Source organism: Alligator sinensis, unplaced genomic scaffold (genome assembly GCF_000455745.1).
Source record: "Alligator sinensis unplaced genomic scaffold, ASM45574v1 scaffold466_1, whole genome shotgun sequence".
Classification (NCBI taxonomy): domain Eukaryota; kingdom Metazoa; phylum Chordata; order Crocodylia; family Alligatoridae; genus Alligator; species Alligator sinensis.
The window spans coordinates 1,077,903-1,102,627 of NW_005842406.1; positions in this window are offsets into that span (position 1 = coordinate 1,077,903).

Below are 24,725 nucleotides of genomic sequence, written 5' to 3' on the forward strand. Positions count from 1 at the left end.
GAATTCCTTTTTGAGGATCATTACTTTCCTTGCAGGGAATTTCAATACTTTGGTACAAGGTTTAAAATTAAGGGAAAAAGAGCAAGTGGAAGCTTAAAGCTATACAAACTTACTTAGGTACCTAGAAAGAGAGACTTTGCAAGTGTGAACTACATTTTGACTATGTTTTTTGGGTATGGAGAGTCATAGAAAATGTGCTGGTGGAACAGCTGCATGAATGCTTTCTCATGAACAGGACAGACTTTTTTTGTATGGGGTAATACAAATATTACAGAATATGGAAAGTGATGCTTACTTTTTCACTTGTTTAAATGCCAGTGATACTGCCAAGAATTAAAAAGAAATAATTCTAAAGTGTGAGGTTTATAGTTCTGGCTACCACTCCACTTAAGATATTATTAATATTACTCATCTTCTTGCTGATCATCTCAAAGCACAAGAAGGAGTGAAAAGACTTGGTAGGAATTAATAGCCAACATGTTTACTCCTTGTTGCAGGACATCGCACTTGCAGAAAGGTAGGCTGTCACACAGGAAGGAAGATACAGTGACTAGGGTACCACAAGGAATGTGGGAGACCTAAATTCAAATCCCTGCTCTACCACAGATTTCCTATGTGACCTTGAGCAACTCACTTGGAGCCAGATTTTCAGAACTATTTAGCCAGGCAGCAGGGGGTGAGAGATTGCTTCTTGCCCCCAGGAGCTGCTTGCTGCCAGGACGGGCTCTGTCACTGGAGCCCAGGTGGGGACAATTTCCCTCTGCCCCGGCAGTAAGGAGCTCCCAGCCCCTGCTCCATGATCAGGATTGGGGAGCCGGGAATGGGAGATTCTTATTCGATTTGAAAAATTAATTCCATGGACCCATTAAACTTAGGTATAAATATATCACAAGGGCTATTATATTATGATTACAGTATTTTTTTAAATAAAATAAAGTGTTTTTAAATGAGAGTGCCAGAAATAACTAGGTTTTTGCAGCCAGGATAAGAAATCTAGATTTGGAATCTTACTAATGTAATTAATTAATAACCGTTCATTTTCCAACTTTCCAAATGCACGTGCTGGGTATGTGTCTGTCTAGGGTAAGTGTGCACATGAACATGTGTGTGCATTGAGGCCATGGTAAGTGGAGACAAAGGGAATGTTTTAGATGAAATCAGATGTGACTTGTTTGAAATCAGGACCATTTGAGTGGTTTTAATTACGAGCCTAGAAACAAGAGTTAAGTAAGCTTGGAGATACCCGAGCTTAGTGTGCTGTAGGAAACTTTTAGAAGTCTGCCTGCTTTACAGCACATAGGTTTTATGGCCTCTCACTCCATTAAAAAAATAAATAAATAAGAAGCCCCAAGGCAGCCACATATTTAGAAGCAATGAAAATTCAACCTGTCTACCTCTAAAGCATTTAAAGCTGAAACATGTTCAGCCGTGCGATCTATGAATAGAAGTAAAGCAGAATGAATTAAAATACTGCTATATTGCGGCATATGGAACATGTCTAAAGACCAAGAATGCATCCCAGCCTTCTTAATGTTTAATAAAAATGAAGAACCTCAACATAACTAAACAGCCCAGCATTTTGAAGAGTCAGACACTTCATTAGAATTGTAATTATGTAAAATGGTAATGGGTTAGTTCAAAGAAATCATGCCAATCAGTAATTAGTCCATTGTTCTGAAGAAACCAACATATTGTAAACAGGGGATCTAGAAATCTTCTGAAATCATTACAAAAACTGTAGGAAGGCTAATATACTGTGCCCAGAGAGAGAGGACTCTATAACTGCAATGCTCATGATGGGTGAGGGAGCTTGCAGCCTTGGTTTTGGCTAGGATTTTTCTCTAGGAATAAAACTACCTTTTCCCATCTGAAACTCAAGGTTTGCTTCCAGAACAGAATTCCCACATGCCACTACCCACTTGCATGCTCCTTTGTACTTTTAGACCTAGCTGCCAGTTCAGAAAATGTCAGAAGATAGCTTTTCTGACTCGCTTTTCTAGACAGAATTTTAGCTTAAATCTGAAGATTCAGGAACTCACAATAATTGTTTGAGTATATGATTCAACAATAATTGAGTATATAATTCAACAATACGTCATGCTGGATTTTGGGGCTCATACGCTGCCAAAACATAACCAGAGAAAGGTCTCAGACTGCATGAGAAAGCAAAAAAGGTACCAAGAAAGTTATTACTCTGTGCTTAAGAAACAGTGGGCGCATCTACATGTGCCCCTGACTGCACAGTTGGCACAGTCCTGGCGGCACACAGGTCATTTTTGACCCTATTGCATAGTACCAACAAGTAGCAGCGGTGTCATGGTTAGTACCCGCCAGTGCTACATCACCATAGTGACAAGCTGCATTGCCGTAGCTTGTCACTGCAGCGATATGGCGTCTTGGATAGACGCACCCAGTGTAAAGCTCAGATGATCACAAAATTAATTGAACAGTAGATGCTTTTGATAAGCAAGTATGAATTGAAAGAACAGGCTGGGACCCTAGGATTCTATGCAACCTAGAATCACAAAATGTAAATTCTAATCACTTAGATAAAACTAACTTAAAATAGATGGGATTGCAGGCAGATACAAAATATACCAATTCTGGGTTCCTATACGTCTGCCAAGGAAGTTTACAAGTGTAAGTAACTAATATGATTCTGGGAATTTTTTTTAAATATGCTTGTATATTTCTGGATTAATTACTGCTTTTAAACCTCCTGGCCAATGACTGGTAATGCCTCTTGTGGCAGAGCAGCCAGGGAGAGGAGAAAGAGATCCCAGTTCATACCCCCTCCCTAACCTACAATGCATCTGGGATCCTCCTGGATCGTGGTTCCCTCCAGAAGCTGAGCAAGCAGGACTGAGGCTGTTCCCCAGTCCTGACCACATCGGAGGGGCCAGTCCAGCCAACAGCACGTGAACTGAGGCACAGCAGAGAACAGACAGCAGAGAATGCAGAGCAGCAGACGGGTCAGAAGCAGCTGAACTGATCACCTTTTGTTGTATTCATCCAAAACGGACTGCTAGGTATCCCTGGGGCAAAGCCTGGTGCTTTCAGCTAAAAGGCTGGACACGAATGAGACTTTGGCTTGACATTGAGTGGCTGCAGATCCCTTATGAGGGCCTGGGATTCTATGAAGTATATAGAAACAGAGGTTTGAGGTGGGAGTGTAGGGGCTGGAGGAGCTCCCATTCAGGCCCCTAAGGCCTCATAACTGATCCAGAGGGTTCAGTTGTATAAGAGTCTGGTGGTGTCATTTGTTTTTCCCTTTGATGGTTGGACTGCTCCTACACTGCTCATCACATCCTGAAATGTTCCAGCAGTGTCATGGCAGCAAGACTGAGTGAGAACTGGAGCACTCTAACTGTGGGAGGGGTAGAATATACTGTGGCCGCCCTATTAAGGATGCAGTCATCCCAGGCCACTGAGGCGTCCTTAGCCAAGCTGGGAAGGCAGCTACGGCTTGGTGACACTTCTGAATAAAAAAATATTAAACAGCCCATCAGACAAAGACCCAACAACCCTTCCACACAAAGAAACTCCTAGGCAGACTAAAGTCCCAAGATCCTGAATTGACAACTGCTGCAGTTATGGAGAAATTCATCAGAACTTTGATTTGTCGCTTTTGAAAATGGGATTTAAACTTCTGTATTACCTGGAAGATTTGGAAAAGTTTGTCCCATGTCTCTAAGTCTGCACTAACTAATTTACAAAAAATATAAGACAGGGTACATTTGCCCTTTATAAGCTAACTAAAATGTGTGTGCATGTGCGTGTGTGTACGTGTGTGTGTATAGGGGCCCTAGCACAAGTAAACTCTGATCCTGACTGAAGACTCTAAATGCCACTGCAATATAGATATTAATAAATAAAACATAAGATTGCAAAGATATTGAAGTATCCACATATACAATGGGATTTACAAGCATAGGTTAGGTTCCTCATCTCCATTGAAGTCAATGAGAATTAGGCACTATCTTATTTAGGCACTTTTATAAATGCCATCAAGCACCTACTTCCATGTTAAAGGCAGGCCTTAAATCCGTCTCCTGCTTTGAGCAAGAGATTGAACTAGATGTCCTGACATCCCTTCCAACCCTAATTGTCTATGATTCTATAATCTGCTTTATGTTTAAACGTAATACTCCTCACCAGAATATCCAAGCATATTACAAATTTTGAAAGAAAATTTTGGGTTGAGATCTTCAGAGGTGGAGAAGCCTGTCTCTTTAGAAGCTTTTGGGGTTTGTTAGTATCTAGTAACTTGATAGCATTGCATCCAGTGCTGAAATCTGACTATATCTACAATTTCTATTAACTACAAAAGTATAAGGAGGGAATACAAGGAATGCCAGAGTTGTCACATTAAAACTCCTTTAGGCAAATATCTAATTTGGGTAACTTTCAAAAATAATTTGCATCTGAAGAAAATGTCAGAGTTATTTAGCAAAAGACAGGAAGCTGACCTGAAATGTAAATGACTGGGGTCGCTGCAGAAAGATGGTGCCACTTTTTAGCACAGACATTTCTTTTTACAAGTTTTTCAAATGATAATGTTCTCCTTGAAGAATGTTAACTGTCTCCACCGTAAATTTAAAATGTCTCTGCATGAAGAACTCCAAGATAAGAAAAAAGGAAGAAAGAATAACTTGTTTTTAATTCCAGCTTTAATTCAAGCTTTAGCTACTGAAAATGTATATTTTATTTGTTGATTTTGCTGAATTTTAATAAGAATGGGAGCAGTTAGTTCATGGCTGATGAGTGGGAACAGTGCTCTAAGAATCTCTGAGTTATGGCACTAGAGAAGACTTCTCCATTGTAGATAGCAATTAGAGCTAGTTGAAACTTGAGTTTTCTATTCTATGGGAAATTGAGAGCCTGAAATTTGTATTCATTCATGTCTGTACAGAACCAAAAACCCTAAAATTTCACGTGAAAGAAAATTTTCACAAAAAAATCTGTTTGGGGGCAATTAGAATATTCTGTACAGATAAAAATCAAGATATTTCATTCCATTTTTTTATGTTCAACTGTTCTATTATATTTTATAATGTACAGCTAAATGTTATTATCAAAATACTTCTTTGCTTTTTGCACAGAACTAATCATAATCACCATGTTTCCATGGAAAGTTTCCATTTTTAACAATATGACATTTTCCAGTGGAAAGAATTAGCAACAGTGCCATGCCCCCATGGTGAGCAAACATGCTGAAGTTTCAACTAAAATTCTGCCCTACACAAGAACATGAAACTCCAGTTGGGAACACAATGCTCAAGCTTTGTGCACAGCAAGATTCACTCCAAAACTGAGAACTTGCCATGAGTTTTACTAAGACTTAAGAAGTAGTGCACTGAAACTATCTGATAAAGATATGGGGCTGGAGAAGTTTTTCTTTAAGATTACAGGGAATTATTTTATAAAATATGTTTCTGTATCAGAGGCCTACACCAAAATTATCATGCCAGAAACTCTTTAACAGCTCTATCAGAGAACACTGAGCCTATATGCTACTCTTGTCAATTTACTTGTTGTGCAACCTTGGGCAGGCATAACCTTTCCATACCTCAAGTTTCCCACTGCCAGAGTTGTTGTAAGGCTCATTTAATTTTTGTAAAAGGCTCTGAATCACCAAAGGAAAGATGCAAAATATTTTATTGCATGCTGTCCACATCCATATTGGCTCAGAAGCTGTTTATCTTGGAAACAGTGAAGTGTCCAGGCATGTTGCTGCAAGTCACCCCAATCTTCAGAAAAGAGTCAAACAAAAAAACTGGAAATAATATGGGGGCAGGAATATCAGGCAGTTTATGCTTCTGATTGTCTAGATAAGATTTGTAATTAATCTACAAATAGCTGGAATGGATCATATAGATGGGAAGTAGAATAAATTTTAAATTTACAACCCCTAGGAGACAGTAATGCATAGGGCACTAATGGATCAGCCAACACCTCCTTCCTCTTCCCATACTGCAACATATACACACATGGGCGTTTGAAAGGATTTAGTTACGTATCTTTTAGGTACAGGACAAATTGTATTCTGTAATCCAAAGAGAACTAATGACAACAAAGGAAAAAAAACAGGCAAGTACATACCTTTCTGCGGGTAGGATGCAGGCGAGCACAATGTATATAGTTTTATAGAGATATGAAATCTAGGCATGGAGCTACGGAACTGTTTTGCTTGAAGAGACACTACCCACTTGTTCACATGTGGAATTTATTCCAATACTGCATTAAAAAAAAAATCACAGTAGCCTAATAGCCACCATTTGCTTCAATCTTATGGCAACACCAAAATGTCTCAGATAAGAACTTACTCCAGCTCTCTCACACTCATCATCTGCCTGTGATGCAAGCGTAACAATGCAATGAGAACAAAGCAACTAAGCTAACAAAGGAAGCATTAAATACTGGCAAGGAAATAAGGAACAAAATATTCCCTTAAACATGGGGAAAGTTCACGTTTTTTCTTCTGTGTGCTTTCCTAGTAAGGTTCTATGCATCTCAGAGATTAAAAATGTAACACACACTTGCTTCAGTTGCTATGGTAAATCTGTCTTTTTTTATTTATTTAACTGAAGTGTGCTGCAAATAGTTATATAAATGTCCAGAACACAAAACATAGCTTGGCCCCAGGCAGTTTTTATTTGCACACCCTTCTTTTTCAGGCAAAACTTTATTATTGTTGTTTTTAATGAATATGCATACTGTATGCATTGAAGCAAAACTGCAGCAGGGAGGTACAGGAAATTGAATCCCAACTAATGAACAGCATGGTATTTGAAATTGTTTCAGAACCCAAATGTCACAGATGTTCGAATGGAATTTGTTATCTTATGAATTCAGAACTGGGTGGATATGGAAACTATTTGCAGTCCTTGCAATGCCATTGGATAGCTAGTAGCAGAGAGAGACTGATTTGAGGGCACCATAGGAAGCTGGCCATGGGTTTTCAGAAGGACTTGAAAGGCCTGGTTGATACCTGTAGCTCATGTAGGGAGGAAAAATGGCTTGTCTGCATGCCTTCACACCAAAGAGCTCTGTAATTTAAAAATCAATAATCAAATCAGCTTGCAGTTATTTTAGGCAGATTGAATAACTTACAGGGCATACTGGGGCCTAGACCTTATGCAACTGTCACAAACAGAGAATGATTATTTGAAGGATGGAATAAAAATATCATAAAAAGGCAGATGAAGGTGAAAATGGAGCTGCAATGGGGAAGAATTAATTGACCAGACTTGACTCCTAAGCTTGGGATATCTGGCCAGCTTCCCAGGACACTAGAAATTCAGAAGTATCATCCAGATCTACGCATTCCTATATGCAGTCAGAATTTCAGGTTGTGCACCAACATCAATAAAAGTACTTTTTCTCTTCCTTTGTATAGTTTTCACACTATCCTCATTGTCTCTCAAGGAACCCCTTATTTTCAATTTTTTTGCCTACTTGTGCAAAGGAATTCAAGCAAACAATGCAATGTCAGTTATCCAGCTGCTAAGTGTGACTACACAGTTCCCACACCCATTGTCTTACCTCCAAAAGAAAGTGGTAAGAGTGATGGAGAAAATCAATTCACTGCATTCCCAAAAAAGTGTGGAGAGAAGAAGCTTCTGTTTGTGTAACAAGATGGTCCCAAATTATACTCGTGTTTCTGGCTCCCTTGAATAATCCTGCTCCATATTTGACATGCACTGGGCACATCTACACAAGACGTTTACTGAGGAGCTGCTTAATTAGCTCTGCAGTAAAACATCACCCTGTACACATGTGGTGTTATTAGGATGAAGTAAACGAATTAATTACCACAGGATAGTATTTGTAAATACAGGTGAAGTTCTTTACTCCACAGCAATGCACATATAAATGGTGATGGGGCTGGCTGGGGTACAAGGGTGTTTCATTGCGGGGGCTGCCTGCTGCCTAGTCCCTCATTGGAGCACCCTTGTGCCCTAGCCAGTCCCTTTGCAGCACACTGAGCCATGCCACAGCAGCCCCAGGCTGGCAGGCTAACCCCCAGGAGACCCTGCCAGCCAGGGCTGCTTCAACCTGGCTCAACATGCTGCTGTCCTGGGTGCATGTGAAGACTCATGTGGAGTGTAAAGTGCCCAGAAGCAATAAGTGCTGGTGCAATAAGCGCTGGAGTTCACTGCTTTGCATTAATTGCACGTGTAGATGTGCCCACAGTCTACAGCACATTTAGCTCCTTCTCTTGGCATCTCTTTCCTGTGTCACTTCAAATCAGTTTCACTAGTTTTGCTAGAGCTTGGGGTTGGCCTGACTAGAGTCACATGAGGCTCCAGCTCCAACATCTACTTTCTAGTAAAACTTACTTTTGATTACAGACTACTTCCTTAAAATGTCAGTCAGCATGCCACACTGGTCCTAGGGAGGCCAGTCCTGTCCCTGACTAAATTAATAGCAAGAATTACTAGTTTGATCTCCTATTTGTACTGCTGTTTGACCACTGATCAGCCCCTGGACAGGGAAACACAGTATTAGATTTTGCAATTTACAGTTTCGGACAGGATCATAAAAGTATGGAGCCTTTACTGTACCACTGATCCATTTCAAATATCAAGCTTGTGGCTAAAAAGTGCTACTCTTAAGAAAGGCAAGGGTACTCAAGAGGCAGTGTTTTCAACCATACACTGAGGGCCAAATCTGTGGGAACTTTGGGACTTGAAACTGTATGATTCCAGTATTTCATGTTACTGTAATCATGGTTTCTTATTTGATAACATTAACATGGTACTCAAATTCAAATAGGCACAGATCACAGGTAGTATGGTGTCAAAGAAAAGACAGAAACAAACTGGGGGCTCAGATGGGTGTGGGAAACGGGGCTCATTTCTGTCTTTCCAAAAACTTATTCAAGCCCATGGGTGCTTGTGTGGAAAAGAAGTGGTGATGGCATATGATTGATGTTTACTCCTGGTTGTATCACTGAATGAGCAGCATTTCAGGGCTGATTTGAATTTATACTAATAGCCACTTTCCCAGTAAAATGAGAAGAACCAATTTTACTTCTTTTCTGTCCTTTCCTAATGAGTGCTGGGCATATGTGAATAATTAGACTCCCAAATAACCTCACCAGACTTTGCCTTACACAATGGAAAATTACATTTCTTGCACCCATTACAATTAATTGTATATGTATATCTGTTTTATTGTATGCACTGAAGTACTTATTTCTTTCACTTTTGTTTCTGTAACTTGCTGACAATGTTCAAGATACAGAAGTCCAGGCAGATGCATCTTACGCAATGTAAAACAATCTATTAGTTAAAGCCTCATGTTGCACTATGAGCCTTTTTCCTTCATTTTCTTGGATTTTAGGCCATTTTAAAACTTTTCTATTTAAAAATGCAAATACATCTAAATACTTTTTAGCTTCCTAAAAAAAAATGTTCCAACTATTTAAGTTGGTCTGATAAAAGATATCAGATTCACCCAGAGAACCTTGTCTACAATACATCTAAATCTTAGTTTCAATATCAAATATAGAAGTCCTGAGGCTTCATTAGTAAGTCTCTTTGATTTGTTGTGTCTGTTTTACAAAAAAAGTCATTGAGTTCTTACTCACACAAGAATACAAGAGAAATGGTTCTGTGTATATATGTTGGAAAAATGGTTTAACAATCATTTAATCTATGACATTTACAATGGATCAATCGTATTATTTAAGTGCTGATGACGCCCATAATTCACAAGATAAAAATACTATTATGACATATTGCATGCTACTCTCCCTTCTCCCAAGAATATTAATATTCCTGTGATATTCACTAATTTTACAAGCCATATGAGTGTATATTTTTGATTGTATATTATCTATATCTATATATAGACACAGATATTTTAACAAACACCATTTTTAGTTATGTTGATCTACCACATGCCTGTTTTTCTTACAATCATTAAAATGATAAAGTTTCCAGGCCAATACCCCTAGTTAATGTTACGCTTTCATGTTTCCTTTAAATCCATGCTGTTCAAATGTCAGTGATTTTAGCACTGAGTTTAACCTTTACACGTTTTTCTCTCTTGCTTCTGAGACATTTTAGTCTCTTTCCTCTGCTGGGTTTAGATAGCAGTGGGCTAGAATGTATCATACATATATTCACACTGCTATTTGAATTCCTCCAAGCCATTTCATGGCAAGTCTACTGACTGACACTGTTCTTTCAGTTCATACATATAGGGAGCATGTACACGAGATGCATTAATGCGCCTTAGCCTAGTTTACTGCATAGTGCAGGCGCATGTCTAGATGCGCATGCCCTTACTGCGCAATAAAAATGGCTAAATGCACAGGGGCCCAGAAAACCAACCATGTCATTCTCATCCTCCCCATCAAGGCCTGGCCCCACCACATATGCATGCCCAAGCCTTTCCCCGAGACCCCAACTAGAGCCAGGAGGAGATTGGCAACCTGGTGGCACTCTGGGGTGATGCAGAGGTGCAGAGGAAGTTCACATGGGGCAGGTGCTCAAACGTGCACATTTATGAGGCCCTGTTGGGCAGCACGCAGGAGGGAGCATGCGGGAGGCATGCGGGAGCATACCCAGTCAGTGTGGCAGTGCTGCATAAAGATCAGGGCCTTGTGGGCACAGCGGGGGGCCATGACTGACCACAATCTTCGGTCTGATTGTGCCAAGATCATGCCCTTTATGCGGCAGCTGAGTGACATTTTGGCACCCCAGGACCCAAGCCACAACCCTGCAGTGTTCACCAGCAGAAGCAGCCTGCCCAAGCCCCTGCCCTGCCCCCTCTAGTGACATGTCACCAGAGAAGGGGTCCTTGGGTGTTCAGTACCCTGAGGAGGGGTCCTTGGGTGTGCCCCGCTCACCTCCCCAGCTACTGCTTCTACTAACAGCTCGGGGAGCCCTGACCTATGGCTGCCTCGACAGCTCTGCAGCCCAAAACCCTGACACAAGGAGTGGCCAGCCATGACACCATTGCCTGTCAGCAGTGCCAGCTCCTCCCTGGGAGTGGCCCTTGGCCAGGCGCTGGCCCTCCATGCACCACAGACCATAGACACTGGGTGCAGCTGAACACCATTGTTGACAGGGAGGCCTGCACCACGTCACCAACCTCACCAACTCTGGACATGTGGTAAGTCCTGCACTGGTGGATGGGTCCTCCTGGCCCCAGTCCCTGTCCCCACCCCTGTCCCCAGAGCTAGCCCCTGCCCCCAGTCCTGGCTCCAGTGCCTGGCCCTAGCCCCTGCCCCTGCCCCTGTCCCTGGATGGAGCCTCCCCTCCTTTGGCTTCAGGTCTCCCCCGACAGCAAGCAGAAAGGCAGGACACAGTCCAAAACTTTATTGAGCAGACCATGTCCCCACAGTTGGGTGGACATGGACCTCTCACATGCTGAGGAAGGTGACAGTGCCAGCGGTGATGTCATCCTCGGCAGCAGGGGGCAGGGATGTATAGCACTGCTACTGTCCTGGGCCTGGCATTTGCGTGCATGCCTCACACTGCCTGGTCCTCATCCCTGGCCCTTCAGGGCTCTTGGAAGGTATCCATCACCCCACAGCATGCACCCCACCTGGACCTAGGAGGTGGTCTTCTGGCACCTCCCGTCCACAGGAGCCCCTGACATGGGTCCCCCCAGTGGGCCCATCCCCATCAGTTGCTCCAGCACCATGTGCCTGAGGATCTGGAGGTGTCAGGTGCAGCCCTATAAGGAGACATTGGCCCTGCATTTGGGCAGCCAGAGGGGGAGCTGCCTGCCCTCGGGGACTGCCATTTGCCATCACCATAGCAAAAACCTGCCAGCCACCACAGTCCCTGAACCCATGGGGGAACAGCCCGAGGTTGGGGTGGTTGCTGCCTGCCCCCGGGCCCTACCCCCTAGGCACCCCCACCCCACAGCCCCCAACTGTGGGACTCACAAATAGAGACTGAAACTCTTGCAAATAATTTTGACACTGGGGAAAAGGTTTTTTATTGTTGGTGTGTGGGGAGGGTGGTGGAGGGGCTCTGTTGGTTGTGGAGGGGGCTCTGTGTGTTGGGGAGGGAGGGGAAAGAGGGCTATGTGCTGAGGAGGGATGGGGGACGGATGGGAGTGGGTGTTGCAAGGGGAATAAAGCTTTTTTATTTTTTTTAAACACATGCCTGGCCTGAGAGTGGTGCTGGGGGTGGGCAGAGGATAGGCAAGGTGTGGACACATCCCTGCACATGTAGATACCTGCCAAAAATCACTGTGCATTAAGCTAATACACAGTAAATTTAGTTGTGACTAATTGCATGTGTAGATGCGCCCATAGAACATCCACTCTGAAAACTTGTTAGACAAGCCAAAAGAATGGTACAAACATAACAGAAGTCCAGCTGGTTGCTTTATGTACCAACCCAAGGTTTCCTTATGTCTTGCTATGGCATAGGAGCTTCTAAAATGAAAAGAAACTACAGAATTTTGACGTGCCAAACTACTGGTAAAGGAACTTGTTCAAAAATGTGGATATATAAGCAGAAGAATACTTGCTGGAAGTCTCATTCACACTTATTCACTCATTATGTAACCTCAAGCAAATCTATTAGTGCTGCTTTAAAATTGGCTATAAATCAAGGCCTTATTTAAAAAAAAAGATTAAGTCTACCTTCCTTAATCAAAGCCATTCTACATTCTAGTTCTGGTTTTAAACGACCGCCATGTCTCAAACAATATTGTCTCTTCATTTAGGTGCTCTAATATGGAGAAAAATATTCTGAAATCATCAGAATTTACAATTTCAGTAAAGGTCAAGTAGAAAAAAGGTGAGTGAGTGCATTTATCAAGCATTTTCAGTTAACTATACACAAACAAAACAAAAACAATTTTATAAAGCCATTTCCAACCACAAATCTCAGTAGCTCTCAAATAATATTAACATTAGCCCTTTTTTGCACAGAGAAACTGAGGAAGAATGATGAAGTGACATCTCAAGGTCACAGAATAAGCCCATGGTGGAGGCTGTAATATGATCCATGTGCCTCAGTCCAGAGTCATATCCAATTTGCTATCTTGCCTCTTTCAGAAATGGAAATGTTAAATATTGACCACATAGGCAAGGGTATGTGAATTGTTCATAATCTCTATGAACACTGCTGATTTTCCTTCTCTCAAATGATAATGACTGTGTTGTCAACTTTGCTGCCTCCCTCTAATGCAGAGTACACAGCTGGTTTCAGGGCTGCAGTAATTATTTTGGTAGAGACTACAGTTTGAAATAAAATTAGCAGTTTATCAGCTGATACTTACAACCGGCATTCAAATAGTGGCTGGCAAACTTTGTAACATTCGGAGACGCAGCAAAGGATAGATATTTATTTAAACTTGTCCAAACCTCTTTGGTCTGGATACTGAAAAACTAAGTAAGTTCAGGAATATTCAGATCTGTGCTAGGAGGATGGACAGAAAAGTACAAAATAATGCACAACAAAAAACTGTGCTCAGCATAAAAGACAGAAGCACACTATCTTTCCAGGAATAGCTTAATATTAAAATAGCTTCAAAGATGCCATTTATCCTGTATTTTGGCTTATGGTTTTGGCTAGGTGAAAAACAAGCTGGAAACAGCCTTTTCACATATTTTAGTACATCTTATCTCTACAGAAAGCAGACTGTAACACTCCCTTCTCTATCATGCCCCTAACGTACTATATAAAACCCCAAGAAGTACATAGCTATTTCAGATGACCAAAAGGAGTTCATAGCTAGAGCTAAAACATTTTTTTTTTCCAAAAGCAGTATCTTAGTCACCCATTGTTTGCATCTTTTAGATGGTTCTGCACATCATCCTGCCAGAATTATTAACAAACAGGCCCACGTGAGTGTTGACTGCTTTGTGGCCCATACATCACAGACAGCATTCACACTGGACTTACTGTTAAGATCCCTGACCTGATTAAAAGGTACTTTAGGTCTTGGTAAAACTAAACTTCTCAGAAAGCTAAATGCTGAGCACTGTTGTTAGCATTATGTAGGCAGTAGCAGTCTTTTCTATTTTATTGGTAGTAATATTGTTTAGATATTCTACAGATCTTTTCAAATGAGTTAACAAACTGCTTTATTCTATTCTAATGACATGTGTATTACCAGCTCCAGAGCTACTCTTTAGTGATAAAGGTTAACTGACAGAATAGTAACACCCACACGTATTGCATGTAGTGTTCTACCCAAATCCCATTGAAGTCAATCAAAAGACTTGCACAGAATTCAGTGGGAGTTTGATCCGTCCTCTGCTGCACCTCTCCTCCTAGTGCCTGATCCAAAGGTAATGGAAGTCAGTGGAGATTCCTATTCAAGAAGAAGTATCCATTTACTCATGGATAAGCAGAACAACCAATTGGTAAATGAATATCCATTTTACATGGCAGAGCTCCATATTCTTTTTGTGTTAAATCTATTCATTACTGCCTTACCCTGGTTCCCTGCTCCACCCCCCCACCCTCTAACTAATCACAGGCCACAACAGCTACAAATATTTTAGTTTTTGTTATTAGGATATCAAATACTAAATTAAGGATCCAATGCACAATCTAATTGGTAGCACTGTGAACATGACCCTGATTGGCAAACCTGCTGATCTGTGCAGTAAACCTACAAAGATATTACTCATTGTATTATGTAATATTTTATTACAGATGTATATTTCTAAATAAAATCCTAAATAAAGGGTGAATTGTGCATTTAAACAAGCATTTAAATAACTGCAAACTTTAAAGCTTTGGGCTGAATTTACCCCACCTGTAGGTTTTTGGGATTACATACATATTTTCTGTCTGTAATAGATGACTGAATGTCTGTAATAAATTGACTAGAAAAAAATCCAACCACTTCCAAAATGCTCTTTTTTAGGATAATTCTACATGGCTTTGAAAAAAATTGATGGGTATTTGGCCACTTTTCAGTTCACTATTAGCAGCTTTTATTCTGATGACAGTTTTATATTTTTAATTTAGATATTTGTATCTGCAATGTTAAAGCTGAAAGATATTTTTCTGATAAGGTTACTCGGTTTAAACCTATGTTTATTATGCAACTGTTTCTAAACCATTCATTCCAGGGCCTGCCCTTTTGCTACAAAATCCACTTTCTTTTTAATTATTCATAAGCTCTGCCCTGATGATATGAAATATATTCCAAAAGCTCCTCTCTCTCTCTCTCTCTCTCTTTAATACCAAAGACTGCAAGTAAATTGGTAGCCCACAGTACTAACATATGCTTATAATTACGATTACCATCAGGGAATTCAACCTTACTGAAGGATAGAAAAGAGGCCCAAGCAGGGAAATCTCAAGAAATGCATGGAAATAAAAAGGAAGGAGAAAGCTGAAATGGGAAAACCACTCCTGGATAATGGAAAAAAAAAACTTGGTTGTAAAAATAAATACTAGTTTCAACATTTTTGGTGAACAAGAAATCTTGAGAAACAAATTCTTCCCTTCACTATTGAAGTACAGATCCTAACTGAGGACTATGTAGTAACAGCTCAGCTACCTAAGAGAATGATTAAAGGGTTGGACACTTTATGTTGTTTTATGATGCTAATACAGTATGCATAGATTAGAACTGCTGTAGTTAATGCTGAATTGAGGTTTTCATCATGAACCTCATTTCTGAGGGTTCAATAGCTCAGCCATTTGAAATCACACTGAGCTGAAAACTAGCATGCTTCATTTCTGTGTATGGTATTCAACACTGAGTATAGCACTTTCATTACTGTGCACTTATATGTATATACAATGCAAGTAAATTGTTAGGTTATGAATGAATCCCAAAAGATTTTAATTTGGAGGTTGGCTTGGCTGAGGATAGTTATCTAATGTACCCTCATATCCAAAGTCCCTCAAAATGGACTGGAATCTTCAAGAGCTGTCTTTGATTTGGTATCCTGGCACTTTTGGCTCAAAACACAAGAACCTATAGAAGGGTTCTTAATGCAAATATTTCAAATCTCAGAAAACTTGAGTTCATATTTAATAACTGGGCATTGTTAGTGTTTTTCATGCTAACAGACAAATACATAAACAGGAATTCCAGTTCTTTCAAACAAATTCTATTTAGGCTGAGACGTTTTTCCTGCTTTTTCAATGTTTTATCCTTCTGTAAAAATATTAAGCTAATCAGTTTTGACATTTTTAAGACTGAAAAAATACACAAGACTGAAAAAATACACATCTTACATGTCTGGACATTTTCCTTTCTTCAGAAATCGCTGAGGCTGGACAAATTTCATAGCAAAGTGGTAGCTAGTCATGTTAGTCTAAGTCAGGCAGAAGGCAGGGCAGCAGGGCAGGGACCCACCTTATAGACTTACTAAATCACAGGTGCATAAGCTTTTGTGAGCCAGGGCTCATTTCAGCAGATACTAAAAAAGGACATGTACAGATTCATAGTGATTTGTTCCACATTCTTATAAAAAATGAGGGAAAAATTCCTATATGTAAAGAAAAATCTCTTTAGTACTTTTAAGATGATTGAAGCTGAAATATTATCAAGTGCCTGAGAACATTTGTTTGTTTGCTTCTTGAATAATTTTGATTCCTGACAAGTTATAGAGGATTTGAGCACTGAGTATTTGTGGAATTGTTTTAACTGAGTCACGCTTAGAGGAGAACAATTTACTCTAAAGGTGATTCAGCCCTGAAGAAATACAGGCCTGATGCAGAGCCCATTGAAGTTAACAGAAAGCATCTAACTGATTTTAAGAAGTTAGATCAGGGCATAAACCACCTTGAATACTTTACCTGGAACCTGAAATACAATTTTAAGGAAACAGGAATAAAAAAGTCAGGATATTCAAAATAGTAATCCGTGTAATAAAACATCAATACACTCATATTGTGCATAAAGCTGGTATTTTACATAGGCTTGGTATCTGGGGGAGTGTCAAATGCAAATTCTGAGTATTTTACTCTAGTTTGCTTTATTTTGTCCCTACCTCTGGAATGGCTTATGCATTTTGCATTACAATGTCCTTGAATAAAAATGTATAAACTTCTGGGAGTAGGGGACTAGAACCCAAGATTTCCTCCATCCCCAGGAATGGTCCTCATCATTTGGCTCCAAAGTCAACTCTCTTCTTACTTGCTTTCCCTGGGTCCCCATGAATTTTGTATCCCTTTCTGCATAGCGACTCCAACCTAGCCTTGTCTCTAGCTTGATTATTATGGCACTGTTTTGGGAAGGGGAAAAGTAGGGATATGAATGCCCAAGAAAAGCCTAGAAATCATCTCTCTCTTTTCTGGGCATCCTCTTGAAGCACTCCCACCACTGGCCATGTTTTGTAACAGAAGCAAACACTTGAAGCACTACCACCACTGGCCATGTTTTGTAACAGAAGCAACTGTGGACGCTGAGTGTTCTTTTAGACTTAATGCTGTCCGTGTGTGTTATACAAAGGGTGACCATACATCCCGTTTTAGCCAGGACAGTCCTAGATTTCAGAGGCTGGTCCCAGCTGGCTGTTGGGAATTAAAATGGGAGTCCCAGAAATGCTGGAGCTAGGAGTCAGAATGGCACAGACTGCCTTGCAGGCAGGCAGGCACTGATGCTTTCCTGGCATGCAGCCCGACCCCCACCAACATGTGAGAGCACGGGAGGGGGGAGTGTCCCGGATTTCCCAGATGGTGTTCCAGATTTCTGGGATTTCCATAGGATCAGCCTAGTTATGCATGGCCTGGATCTTCTGAATCATGTCCATCTAAGGACTTGGATACAGGGACACCAATTTTGCAGACCCCAAAGGACCTTAAGCACCCAAATGCCAGGTCAGCCAAGATAGCATTACCATGGTGCATGTACAGAGGCAGAACTTTAGGTACCCAAGTAAGATTTTGCCAGAAGATTTAGGCATCTAAGCAATTACAGTACATATGCCATGGTGTCTACTCACAATTTTATTTGGCACTTTACTTAAAGTCCCACCTTCAGGCTTCAGGTGATTGTGAAAGAATCTCAGCTTTTATTTTAAAATAAAAGGCAACTTTGTGGCATTCGTGGCTTCTGGAAAAAAAAGCTTGAAAGTACCAAGCAAGTGGACCCTAAGAAGCTCAGAATCTGGAAGGTAAGTTAAAATAAACAAACATCATATTTTAAAGAAATCTAATAATGGGGATGGGGGGGACACACCCCATTAATGATTTTTTAAACACTTGGGGTTGGCAGTATTGCATGATATAAAATATTTAGGAAACGTGATAACTATTCATTAAAAGTCTTAAGGTTTACATTTGTAACATTTAGTTCTCTTTCCCAACCTTTATGCTGCATTATTATTAGTTTGCATTTATATTACGATAGATACACACACACACACACACACACACACACACACACACTCCACATGGAGCCATATAAAAATATCTTGAGGTAAGAGTTGGCTATGATGGGTTAACAACACATGAAGGATCCAGAAACTGGAAAGACTGCTTTTTACAAAGTCAGATTTTGCAATACCTAATCTATCCTGTAAGGCTCCTAGAGCTTTAAATAAATACAAAAGTTTTGAATTTATCTTAACTTCTCATGGAATTGTATGAAATCTCTTATGCTTAATTGAAACATGAAGAGCTTAAAGAAGAATATGCAACAAACTCTACTGTAAACACAGTATAATACAGGACTGATCAAACTTGTTAATTAAATCCCGTGCAACAAGGTCACCATGCTGTGAAAGCCAATCAACTGACTGAAGCTTTAGTGGTGTGTTAAAATGATTAAGATTCTGGTTAATATTTCATCTTTGAAATACAAAACAAGAATGTGCGTGTGCCTATTTTATTCATCTAAAATCATTATGGCTCAATGCAGCAGAAAAGCATTCATTGCATTTTGGGTCATTCAGGGTCTTAAAAGGCCACGAATGCAGGTTCCATAGCAAGGAACTATTCAGCAGAAAAGTTCTTACAGGAAGAAGTTCCTTTGATTCATAGTCTAACATGCCCAGATTGAAGCATAAGACACCACTGGTTTAACAGAGCAGGAAAAAAACTGCCAACATTTTTCTTTAGAACAAAGCAATGTAGAGCAAAGTTATGACCATATACATTCATCCTGGAGGAGAAAGAAGTTGGGAGAGAAGGGGGGAAAAAAACTTTGAACTAATATTTCTTAATTTTGTTTCAACACCATTACGACACATTTAAGGACTTGGCAAGGGTGTATTTTTGGTAAGAATGAAGTTTTCCTTACTCTTTATAGTCAAGCTTCCTAGCTTGTTGATGAATCTCAGAATAAATGTAATATCTCACTAATTCACAATAAATAATCCAGTAAATCTTTTGCCCTATAAATATGGCCCCAATTAAACTGAGCAGTATATATTGTTTTAAATGGCTCTACATTAGCAACATGGATTGTAACCTTGACGTGGTGGAGAGGCTTGTGTACTATCAATGACCCTGAGAGTGATGCCATCCAGTCTTGTATTCCTCGTGGGGTCACCCATAGTGGCAAAGTCGAGAGTGAAGTTTCCAGACTAACAGAATCCGAAAATAAAAGCCCTCAATACTGGAGAAGGAAGATGCAGAAAGACTATTTCGTAATGGCTACAAAGGCAAATGAAGGCTGCAGCAGAAAAGAAACTTCTATCCATCTAGGTTTTCCTTGTTATTAGATGACGGTTTCCTTCCCATGAAATATCATGTGGTTACTGAGCCACAATGCCATCCCCATGTTAAAAGAAGACATGTACATTCCTTTAATAGCAAGTCCTACAGCAATGGGCAAGTAGTGATGGGGGTAGATGCTAGTGATTACCAGAAGCCCCCAGTCACAGACCTATATAGAAGCAATGATTGTATGGTGGTCATTTTCTTGTACTTGGAATCAAGACAGGTATACAATTCAGCAGCAGCAATCAGGACTGATCAGGCCTATTTAGACTACATCTGCACCCTGATGGACAACCCTAATAGGCTAGGGACAGAAGTTACACACAAACCAGTTTAAGTAATCAAAAACTGGTTTAAACCTGTAACAGAATGCAAGTTCAGTGCACATAAACCAGTTCCAAAATGGCTGAAACTGGTTTAAGATGAACCTGGTTGACTGTAGTATCAGTCTTAACTGATTTGGGTCAAACTGGTTTACAAAACTTCTGTCCCAGATCCTTTCCTGGTTCAAGTTAAATCACAGTCCCCCAATGCTTTCCAGCCCTGGGCTGGGCTGTGCAGTCTGCTCCAGTGCAGGGAGGTGGGAGGGGAGGACTGCCCCCACAACCCTGGCTGAGGTCTGGGGCCAGGGAAGCGGGGGGGTTTAAACTTCCCTTCCCCCAAGTACAGAGCTGCCCTGCTAAAAACTTACTGCTGGCTGCAACTGTGGACTACATATTCCAGAGGCAGCTGAAAGCAAGAAGAGGAAGTGATGAGCAACCCCGCAGAGTCCTGTTGCTGTGATTCTGGACTGCAAATCCCAGAGACCTTGGGGGCAGAGGGAAGAGGAAGTGAACACACAGCCCATGTTGGTTGTGCCAGACAGCCATGCTCTAGTGCCCCCGGCTTCTGGCCTGAGCCACTGCCGGTATGTAGCTGCATTTCCAGAATCAAAAGTGTATATCTGTCCAGTTGTTTCTCAGTTTAATCTCTGCAGCTTAAATTAACCTGCAAACACTAAATCATTCAGTCTTAGGCTTTCTGATTGTCTGTACTTAGCCATAGTGACTGACTGACCTAAAGGACAGCACTTAACTAGATAATTTGCATGATTTGTTATTAATATTGCTGCCCTTAGTGAGACCAGATGTGCAGGTAGAGAGCCAGCTCATAGAGGATGATGGACCTTTTTTGGAAAGGAAAAGCAGAAAAGGATAGACATATCCATGGTGCTGGTTTGCTGTCAAAACCAAGATCATTACTTAGATGCTGGAGTGTCCAGTTGGTATCAATGAATATCTCATGACCCTTTGCTTCCAACTGACCAACAAACAAGATTCATCAGTGCATATGCCCCAACCCTTGATACAGGGGAAGAACCAAAACAAGAATTCCATTATCAACTCAACCAAGTCCTGTCATTTGTCCCCAGAGAAGATAAGTTAATTCCTATTAGTGACTTTAAGACTAGAGTGGGCAAGGACTCTTAGCTATGGAACAGAATACTGGAAAAGGAAAGGGTGGGAAAACTCAGCTAAAATGGAATTCTTCTCTAGAGCAAGTTTTCACAGGAATGAACCATCCCGATATGCAGGAAGACTAGCAAGTATGGCAGAAGATGACTTAGCAGGGAACTCTTCAGTGAGCTAAAACATAAAAAGGAAGCTTACCAGATGTGGAAACTTGGACAACCAACTTGGAAGGAGTACAAAAATATTGTTTGGGCATGCAGGGATGAAGTCAGGAAGGCCAAAGCACAACTGGAGTTGCAGAAGTAGTGGATGTGAAGGGTAACAAGAAGAGTTTCTACAAGTATGTCAGCAAAAAGAGGAAGATCAGGAAAAGTGTGGGTTTCTTACTGAATGGGAAATGCAACCTAGAGACAGATGATGCAGAAAAAGGCTGAAGTACTCAATGCGTTTTTTTCCTCATTCTTCACAGGCAAGGTCAGCTCCCTGACTACTGTACCTGGCAACAGTTTGGGGAGGAGATGAGAAACCAACAGTGACAAAAGAGCAGGTTAAGGACTGTATAAAAAAAGTTGGCTATGTACAGGTACATAGGGCTGGACATAAAGCATCCAAGAGAGCTGAGGGAGTTGGCCGATGTGATTGCAGAACCACTGGTCATTACCTTTGAAAACTCATGGCAATTGGGAAAGGTTCCAGATGACTGGAAAATGGCAACTATATTGCTCATTTTTAAGGAAGAGAAGAAGAAGAATCTGGGGAACTACAGTCTGGTCAGCCTCACCTAAGTCCCTGGAAAAACTATGGAACAGGTCCTCAAGGAATTCTCAGTGTATATGCCCCTATGAATCTCCCTGGAGGAGGAAAAGGTGATTAGGAACAGTCAGCATGGATTCACCAAGGGCAAGTCATGCCTGACCAACCTGATTGCCTTCTATGATGAGATGACTGGCTCTGTGGATGCAGAAAGAGCAACAGATGTGATATTTCTTGACTTTAGCAAGGCTTTTGATATGGTCTCCCACAACATACTTACAAACAAGCTAAAGAAGTACAGGTTGGATAAATAAACTGTAAGGTGGCTGGATCACAGGCTCAGAGGGTAGTAATCAATAGTTTGATGTCCCAGGAGTCAGTCCTGGGGCCAGTTTTGTTCAGTATCTTCATCAATGACCTGGAAGATGGGATGGAGTGCATCCTCAGCAAATTTTCAGATGACACTATGATAGTGGGGTGTAGTGGATACACTGGAGGCTAGGGCTACAATTCAGAGAGACCTAGACAAATTGGAGTGGACCAAAAGAAATCTCATGAGGTTCAATAAGGACAAGTGAAAAGTCCTGCACTTAGGATGGAATAATCCTATGTACCAATACAGGCTGGGGACTGACTGGCTACGCAGCATCTGCAGAAAAGGAACTGGGGATTACAGTAGACAATAAACTGAATATGAGTCATCAGTGTGCCCTTGTTGCAAAGAAGGTTAATGGCATACTGGGCTGCAATAGTCAATAGTAGGAGCATTGTCGGCGGTTTGAGGGAAGTGGTTCTTCCCCCTTATTTGGTACTGGTGAGGCCAAATCAGTTTTGGGCCCCCACTACTGAAAGGATGTGGACAAATTGGAGAGAGTCCAGTGGAGGGCAAAGAAAATGGTTAGGAGGCTGGCGGACATGAATTCTGAGGAGAAACTGAGGGAACTGAGCTTATTTATTCTGGAGAAGAGAAGACGTTGGGGGGGGCGGGGGGATTTACTAGCTACCTTCAAGTACCTGAAGAGTGGTTCCAAGGAGGATGGAGCTAGATTGGTGTCAGTGGTGGCAGGTGACAGAGCAAGAAGCAATGGTCTCAAGTTGCAGCAAGGGCAGTGTAAATTAGATATTGGGAAAAAATAAACTCTCCGACAAGGAGGGTAGTAAAACACTAACAGTTTACCCAGAGAGATTGTGGAATCTCCATCCTTGGAGGTTTTTAAGACCCAGCTAGACAAAGCCTTGGCTGGGATAATTTAGTTGGGGATGGTCCTGCTTTGAGCAGGTGGTTGGACTAGATGACCCCCTGAGGTCCCTTCCAACCCTAACTTTCTATGATTCTAAACCATCCCATACAAATCATAATCTAAACTCTTCATAAGACTACTATCAAGCCTGGCACAACACAGACCTAACACCCTAACCTGCCACAGATAAAGCAGGTGAACCACAGCATCCAGCTTCCTGCTTTTATGAAATGTTGTCAACATATGCTCAAGAGATCCTGGATAGAGGGCCATGCCCCCTGCTACAGAGGGGGAAGCCTCCCACAGTCCATCCCAGTCTTACCATGGGGTAAAATTCCTTCCTGACCCTGAGCAGAGGGGCAGGACCCTGTAGCCAGGAGTCTCTGGCTTTGGTCCCAGCAGGAGCAAACCACAGTCAAGGTCCCCAGCCTTGGCTATAGCCAATGCCCAATGCCTTAAAAATACCCTGACATCAGGGTTCCCTCTAAGCTGCACAGCTTAGAGGGAATGCTGCCTCATGTGTCAGAAATTCAAGGGGCAAGGGCAGTGGGGAGGGCAACCAGCAGTTTCCGGAAGCATATGAAATACCCATGGGAGAACACAGATATAGCTACACCTGTATCATCCCCAACCAGTGGCTGTACAACCTGTTCTTGAACACCTCCATTGATGGAGAGCCCACAACTTCCCTAGGCAATCTATTCCACTGTATTACTATTCTAACAGTGAAAAAGTTTTCCAGATATCCAATCTAAAAATTGACTTGGCTGCAACTTCAAGCCACTGGTCCATGTCGTCCTCTCTAGGAGGAAAGGTGCTTTCCCTCTTCTTTATGGCAGCCCTTCAAGTATTTGAAGATTGCAATCATGTCCCCTCTAAAGCACTTTCTTTGCAAGCTGAACATGCCTAGCTCCTTTAGCTTCTCCTCATATGACTTGCTTTCCAAGCCCTAATCATCTTTGCTGCCCACCTCTGGATCGTCTCTCAATTCTCCATGTCCTCTTGAAAGTGTGGAGCCCAGAACTGTACTCAGTGTTCCAGATGAGGCCTAAGCAGTGCTGAGTAGAGTGGCACTATCACCTGCCATGTCTTGAACCTAATGCTTCTACTGATGCATCCCAAAACCGCATTTAACTTTTGTTCAGCTACATCACTCTGCAGTCTCCTATGGCGTTTGTGAGTCTTGGTAGATCACAAATCCCTTTCCATAGTGCTGACATCCAACCAAGTGTCACCCATTTTATATTTGTGTTTTTGATTATTCCTTCTGAGGTGTCACACCTTGCATTTGTCCACACTGAACTTCATCCTGTTAGCTCTATGGGGCACTATGTCAGCCCAACTTTCCAATCTGTTGAGACCCTTCTGAATTTCACTTGCATCCTCCAAAGTGTTTGCAATCCTTCCCAGTTTCATGTTGTCTGAAAAGAAGCTTTCTATACCAGCATCCAAATTGTTAATAAACACAGCAAACAGCACTTTGCCCAGGACAGAACCCCGTGAGATTCAGAACCTCCTGCCATTCTGACATGGACCCATTAATAATTACCCTTTGCTTGTGGTAATTGAGACAGTTTTCATCCACCTTGCAATAGGTTTGTCCAGCCCACATTTCTCCAATTTGTTTATGAGAAGCTTGTGTGGAACCTTGTCAAAAGCCTTGC